Source organism: Pinus tabuliformis, chromosome 1_2 (assembly GCF_031772625.1).
Source record: "Pinus tabuliformis cultivar Carrire ecotype Pingquan chromosome 1_2, CPIR1, whole genome shotgun sequence".
Classification (NCBI taxonomy): Eukaryota; Viridiplantae; Streptophyta; class Pinopsida; order Pinales; family Pinaceae; genus Pinus; species Pinus tabuliformis.
The window spans coordinates 1,010,904,196-1,010,911,131 of record NC_142298.1 but is presented as its reverse complement, the minus strand read 5'-3'; positions in this window follow the sequence as shown (position 1 = coordinate 1,010,911,131).

Here is a 6,936-nt window from a genome sequence, read left to right as displayed (position 1 = left end):
CAACACTTGATCTATGAAAGGTAGAGGGAAATGGTCTTTCTTGGTAGCTTTGTTCAGTTCTCGGTAGTCCACACAGATTCTCCATTTCCCATTTTTCTTGGGAACCAACACTAGAGGGGACACCCATTCACTATCTGAGATGGGGTAGATGAACCCAGCATCCAACAGTTTTTGCAATTCTTCCTTGACAATGTCCTTAAGGGCTGGATTCATTCTCCTCTGAGGTTGCCTTACCGGTTTACAATCCTCTTTGATGTATATATGATGGGTACAGACCGAAGGATGGACTCCTTTCATGTCCTTATAGCTCCAAGCAAAAGCATCTAGGTGGTTGGCCAACAGACTACACAACTCCTTTTCCTGGGAAGGAGATAGAGAGGAGCTGATCTTCAATGCTTTCTCAGGGCCGAACTCCACATTCTTGACTCTGGGAGTAACAGGGTTGGTTGTACAAAGATCCACTAAGGTGCTAGCTTGGGCGTCCTCCACCAATTTCTCTAAGGGTAGTGCACTGGAAGGTGGATTCTGGATCAAGGTCTCGATCAAGTCATCCTCGGTTCGGGGGTCTCTTCTAGTGGTATCTAAGGTGCACAGAGGTGCTGAGTACACCTCGTCTTCCTCTCCTTCTTCCAACCAGAGTGGTAAGTCATGCTCTAAGGAGGGTTGGGCAGGAGGGTATAGGACTAGTTGCTTGGACATGGGACCATTTTTGATGGTCATGTTTCCTGCACGACAACTTATGTAAGCATCTGCAGTAGCTAACCAAGGCCTTCCCAAAATGAGAGGATATCCAGTAAGCTTTGCCTTTGGTTGTAGAACCAGGAAGTCTGCAGGGTATTCCCAAGAGTCAATAGAGACCAAGACATCCTCCACAATCCCTTCGGGAGTCACGGTGGAGAGATTTGCTAATTGCAGTATTGTCGAGGTCTTCCTCAAGGAACCCTGAAGATTGAGTTTAAGCATGGTATCCTTGGTCATCACATTAATGGCAGCCCCCAGATCAATCAAGATGTGAGGTATAATGGTGCCATTGATGTGGACATCTAGTACAGGACTTCCAGGATCTAGGTACTTTGGGCAGATGACTTGTCCTAACATAAGGTCAGACAGTTGTCCTATGACATTGATAGTTGAAGCATCTTTCTTCCATCTGCCTGGGTGTTTGAAACACTTCTCCTTAACCAGTTTATTGTATATTGGCACATCCTTGATGGCTTGGAGAAGTGGTATTTTTAGACGCAACTGCTTGAGCTCACCCAGAAGCTCATCCTCCTCTGGGTTGGGTTGTGTGGTGGCTGTTAGTCTCTCAGGAAAGGGTGGAATAGCCTTTGGTTCACTTTCCTGTTTATCTTCCTCATCCTCTGGGGGAGGAGGTTGGCGATCTGGTAGAGTCTTTCCAGATTGAAGATTGATCTCCTGGATCTCCATAGCATGGGTAGGGCATGAGGTCTCCCCAGTGTATACCTGCTGGGCCTGTCTATTTTTCGGGTTCAGGTTCGGTTGAGCAGGCATTTGAGGTTGCCTTGGAGGAGCAGGAGGTAATGGCTGAGGTTGAACTGGTGGTGGAGGCAAGATGGCAGGAGGAGTGTTGTACTGGGGCCTCCACCCTGACTGAGGTGCATTCCATTGAGGCTGTGGCTGGGCATGCGAGTGGTATGAATGAGAAGTAGGTTGAGTGGGGTACTGAGGTGGATAAGACCATGGAGGAGGCATGGACCATGAAGGATGAGCAGGGGGACCCCAGGAAGGCATAGGAGTCGATTGGTTGGGGTTGTAATAAGCTTGAGATGCCCCTTGCATCCCCTGCTGATAAGGTCTAGATCCTTGTGGCCTCCTTTGGTTGAGGTAATAGAGAGGTTCAGTGGGAGCTTCTGTCCCTTGGTACATGGCTTTAAACCCAGGTAAGGTTGGACACTGATTTGTGGGATGGTCCTCCTCACAAACGAAACACACTTCAACCGAATGCAATGGACATTCGTTCTTAGGGTGTCTCCTTGTGCACCTAGGGCAGAAGACAGCCAAGGCTCTCTCAGCTTCTTCTTTCTTTTGCTGAATCTTGAATGTGTCAAGCTGCATGGAAATGGTCTGTCTCACCTCACTCTTAAGATCTTCTAATTGATTTGCAAGCTCATGTTTGGAGAAAGGGACACTAGTTGAGAGGAGGTTTCCTCTACCTCGTTTCCGAGCTGCCCTGGAGTGGTTTCTAAACACAGTCTTGATGTCCTCATAAGGTAGTTGGTAAATGTCCCCCCCAGCTAACATGTGAAGGGTATCTAAGAGGTCTTCAGGGACTCCTCGGAGCAGGACCAACTTGAGGGATTCAGGGTCAAGTGTGCACCTGGCCCGCTTATAGCTTAGTTGGAACCTCTCCTCATAATCCTCTAAGGACTCATCATTTCCCATGGTCATCCGAAAGATTTCCCCCTTTGTTTCCTTGGACCTACAGTAATCCCGGTACTTGGTATTGAAAGCTTGCTGCATCTGAGCCCAAGTGGTGATAATATTCCCAGGTAGGCCCAAGAACCAGCGTAATGATGCATCCTTAAGAGTGGAAGGGAAAAGTTTCAGCTTTTGCTCATCTTCAGTATAGTCATAGGTTCTACAAAGGACAGCAAACTCAAACAGGAAGGTATCCGGATCTTCAGTAGTCAGCCCATGGAAGTGAGGTAAGGCGGAGGGGCTAATGTTCTTCATTTTCATTTATCCATTGGTCTCTCGGATGGGGAAGGCACCTTCTATTCTCTCATCTTCTCTTTTATTGTCAGCCATAGCTTCAGATGGAGTGGTCTCTAACTCTTCTTCTACTATAGGATCTTTTTATATCTCAGGATGTTCAACTATAGGTTCTTCTGGGTCACTGCCACCAAAGAAGAGAGAAGGGTGACTTAGTGATGTGGTAGGGGTGTTTGGTAGGAATTTTCCTGATCTATCTCGGTTCCTACGAGGCATGAAATGGAAAATACTTTCTTTTTCTTTTGATTGTTTTTTCTTTTTTTCTTTGGTACCTGCAAAACTGAAATAGACTGATCTACAACTAACTATGAAAGATGTAGAATTAAACTGTAAGCATGAAAGAACTAATCTACTTTGCTCAAATGAAATTGCAAGAATGGAAATGCTAGTCTATGCTTGCAGAAAGGAAATGCTATTCTATGAAAGCAGGAAATGCTAATCTATGAAAGCAAGAAATGCTAATCTATAAAAGCAGGAAATGTCTATGCTACTTTTGCAGAATGGAAATGAAATAAACTACTTAGCAGAAGGAAAGAGTAAGAAAGTAGAAGAAAAGCAACAATTACTAATACTCTGACGCTTCCCCGGCAACAGCGCCAAAAATATGGTGGGCTCCAGTATTGTAGCAATAATGCTACAACTCCTGGAGCTCCCGATCTCTAATTTTATCAACCCGGTAGTTCGTACAAACTTGGAAGCGACGGTGCTGTATGCACAAGTACTAGCTCTTGTCGCAGCTGTCACTTGGTCAGCTGGCACAAGTCCGCTAGGGCTCAAGCCAACTTCTATATGCTCTCAGAAGAAGCTTTATGAGTGATGGATGAAAGCTATCTTGAAGGAAGCTAACCTACTTTGCAAAAAGGAAATTGAAAGCCAACAAAGCATGGAAACCCTAATAAACCCTAATTTAACTAGCTTGACCCTTACAATGAAAAAATGTGAATGAAACTTCTACCAATGATGCCATTACTTGCAGTGAGTTGAAATACATGAATCTAAGCTATTTGGATCTGAAAAGACATGTTTTTGTATTTTGTCATTAAGTGGTTGGATTTATTGTGATGGTGCTTTTGATTAGGGTTTGACTGTGCAGGAGCGGTTCAAATGGAAGGAAAGCATGGGCAAGGTCAGGATGGCTAGGGGAGGTCCCAGAGGGTCTCTAGCATCAGTCCACAGAAGTCTACCACGTTCGAATGCTCAGCAACCGAGTTTGCAGGCTTCTACAGGAAGTCTGCAGGGGATCCTACAGGAAACTCAGGGGTTCTACAGGAAGTCTATGAAATTCTACAGGATGGTCGACCGTGGGAGTTTTGGGAGATGGTGAAGTGATGGAGTGGTGCGGGAGGATAGGTGAGATGGAGATGGAACTGGTGATGGCTCAGGAGCAGAGAAGTCAGATGGAGAAAGAGCGCATGCTGTGGGTTGATGGCTGGAAGGATGGGATCAATGAAAGGTCAGGTAAATGGAGTTACGTGAGTAATGGAAGAGCTGGAAGGTAAACGAGCTGAACAGAGGTCGGTTGAGTGGCTTCAGGGGTGGTTAACCAGAAGAGGAAGGTAATGGAACGGTGTGGAGCAGTGTAGATGAAACAAATTGTCTATGAATGTCACCAAAACGAGAACTCTTTAACCTATGTTAACTGTGCTATTTTGAACCAATGAACAGCAGTGACATTTGTGAAAGAAACTCGTGCATGGAAGTGGAATGAAGAAGTAATGATCAAGACCAAAGTGCATGGATGGATCTACGACTAAAGTAATTGTTGCAGCTTGCATGGACGTGAAAAGAACTGCGTTTCTTTTTGGTGGTTGATATGGAATGCACCCCAATCCCTAAGCAGAGATGGCAGTGGTCTCTAACAACCTTTTTCTGGAGCTCCAATGAATTATAACTATCCTCTTCTAACCTAAGCAACTAGAAACAAATTCACCAAAAACTAATCCTATTCAATCTTATAAAAACAAAATTAACAAACTGTAAATTTGAATTGCATGTCAAAGTAAAGAACGAAGTGCTGGAACGAAAGGAAAATAACATTACAACACAGAGGAGGTCTATTGCTCTCAGGTTGGGCCCTAACCTAAGAGCTATAGCTCCCTTAGAAACTCAGAATGAGATCAAAATCTGCCTGCCTTTATTCATAACCAAAAATCTGATGTCATGCCAAAACTGGCTTACAAAAAGAACCAACACCGAGTTGTAGCTCGTACTTCGAAATTACAAGAGTAATACAAAAGTTCAAAAAGCTCCTATCAAAGGCTACGACCTCAGTATTTATGCAAAATGATAATCCAACAGGTTTCCTTGATTTTTGGAGCTCGGCTGTCCAACTGAAGGTTAAACTGCTGATCCTGTAGAACAGTTGTAACTGTTGTTCCTGTAGAACAGTTGTAACTGCTGTTCCTGTAGAACAGTTGGCTGCCTCTAAGCTCGGTGGGGAGATTGGTTGGAGCTCGGAGCTATGGTGGGAATCATGAGGAAGGTCCCCAAGACTGTGGACATCCTCTCCTAAAAACCAGCAGTGCCACCTTACTGTCTCCTTGTCTCCTTTCTCGTGGTCTTTGCTCCCTTTTAATGCCAAAAACCTGAAAGCATCATGTATTAGTCACGTAGATAGAATGCCTACCCTTCTTCCTACAAACAACACGAATAAACCAAGAAATGAATGCATAAGCAATAAAAGATGAATGGTTTGAGCAAAGCAAGTAGGCCAAATGAGCCCAAATTGTACCAAAAATTGGGGCTCATTAGCTTCCTTAGGTTATCTCTAGTGAGGATACTTTTATGTGCCAGAGTCCAGCAAAAGAAGTCAATTTTGGGGAGAGCAGGAAAAGACCAAATAAATTTCCATTGAGTTGGCTCTGGGGGGACACTAGGGATAGCCATCATACTTTTGTAACCTTTTACTACTGAGTAAGAGCCTGAAAGAGAACCCCACCCTCTTTTGTCCTGAGAAGAGGCCTTTAAGGGAGATTTTCCTTGGAACAAATCCAACAATAAATTGGCTTCACCATTTAGCCAATGAGAGACCTCCCCCAAATTCCAACCATCCCATAGACTTTCTGCATCATTTTTCCAATTGGAGATGTCCTAAAGGGTTTCCAGATTGCTGGCCTGAAGCCAAGCTCTGATATTTTCCAGTTCTGCCATCTGATTCAAGGGTTGATCTCCAAGAATCGAATCTTCCCAAATTTTTATTTTTTTCCCATTACTTGGGATCCAATAAAGCTTATGACTGAAAAATTTCAAAGCTATGAGAAAAATTTGAAAACTGGTGATCCTTTCGAAATTCTAGGAGGTTGGTCCAAGCACCTCAAATGCTGCCCATGAAAATAATTTTTCCACAGAACTCTCTTTCTCCAACTAGGATTCCCAGAAACAATGTTCCAAAGGAACTTGGAGCCCAGAGCAAGATTTTGGGCTGCCAGATCTCGCATTTGGAGACCTCCTTCCAAGAATGGCTTCTTAATAGTGTCCCAATTAACTAAATGAAGCCTTCTTTCATTATTTTTCCCTCCCTCCCACAGAAATCTTCTCAGGAGACCATCCACTTCACTAATAAAGGTTTTAGGGGCTAGTAGAATGGAGTTCTGATAAACTGGGAGACTTATGAGAACAGATTTCATAAGGATTACCTTCCCAGCATTATTCAACCATGACACTCCCCAAGCTTGTATTCTGAGTTTTAGCTTGTCTAGCAAGGTCATCCAGTGAGCTACCTTAGGATTTGATTTGAAGATTGGGATCCCAAGATACTTAAGTGACTCCCAGGTCAGGATTCTTTCCATTTCTAATAGCCTTGTTATGTCTTTCAAATCTTTGATCGAGAAATTCCAGCCATAGATCGTGCTTTTTAGATGGTTAATCTTGCTTCCCGAAACCTCCCTATAAATGTTTAGCTCCTTCTTGAAGGTTCTAGCAGAATTTATGCTAGCTCCTCCAAGCAATAATGTATCATAAGAAAACTGGGCATGATTTATGTCTTTAACATTGTGAGCCATTTTCAGGCCTGGCAGAGTTTGGATTTGTTGATAGTAGTCTAGCTGGAAGCTGAGCATCGAAGCTTGAATGGTGTAAAGAAGCGGGGACAAAGGGCAACCTTGTCTTAGCCCCCTCGAGGCCTGGAAAAATTTCGTTGAACAACCATTAACTAGAGGCACTATCCAAGGGGAGGCAATGCAGGCTTTCACCCAAGTTATGAGA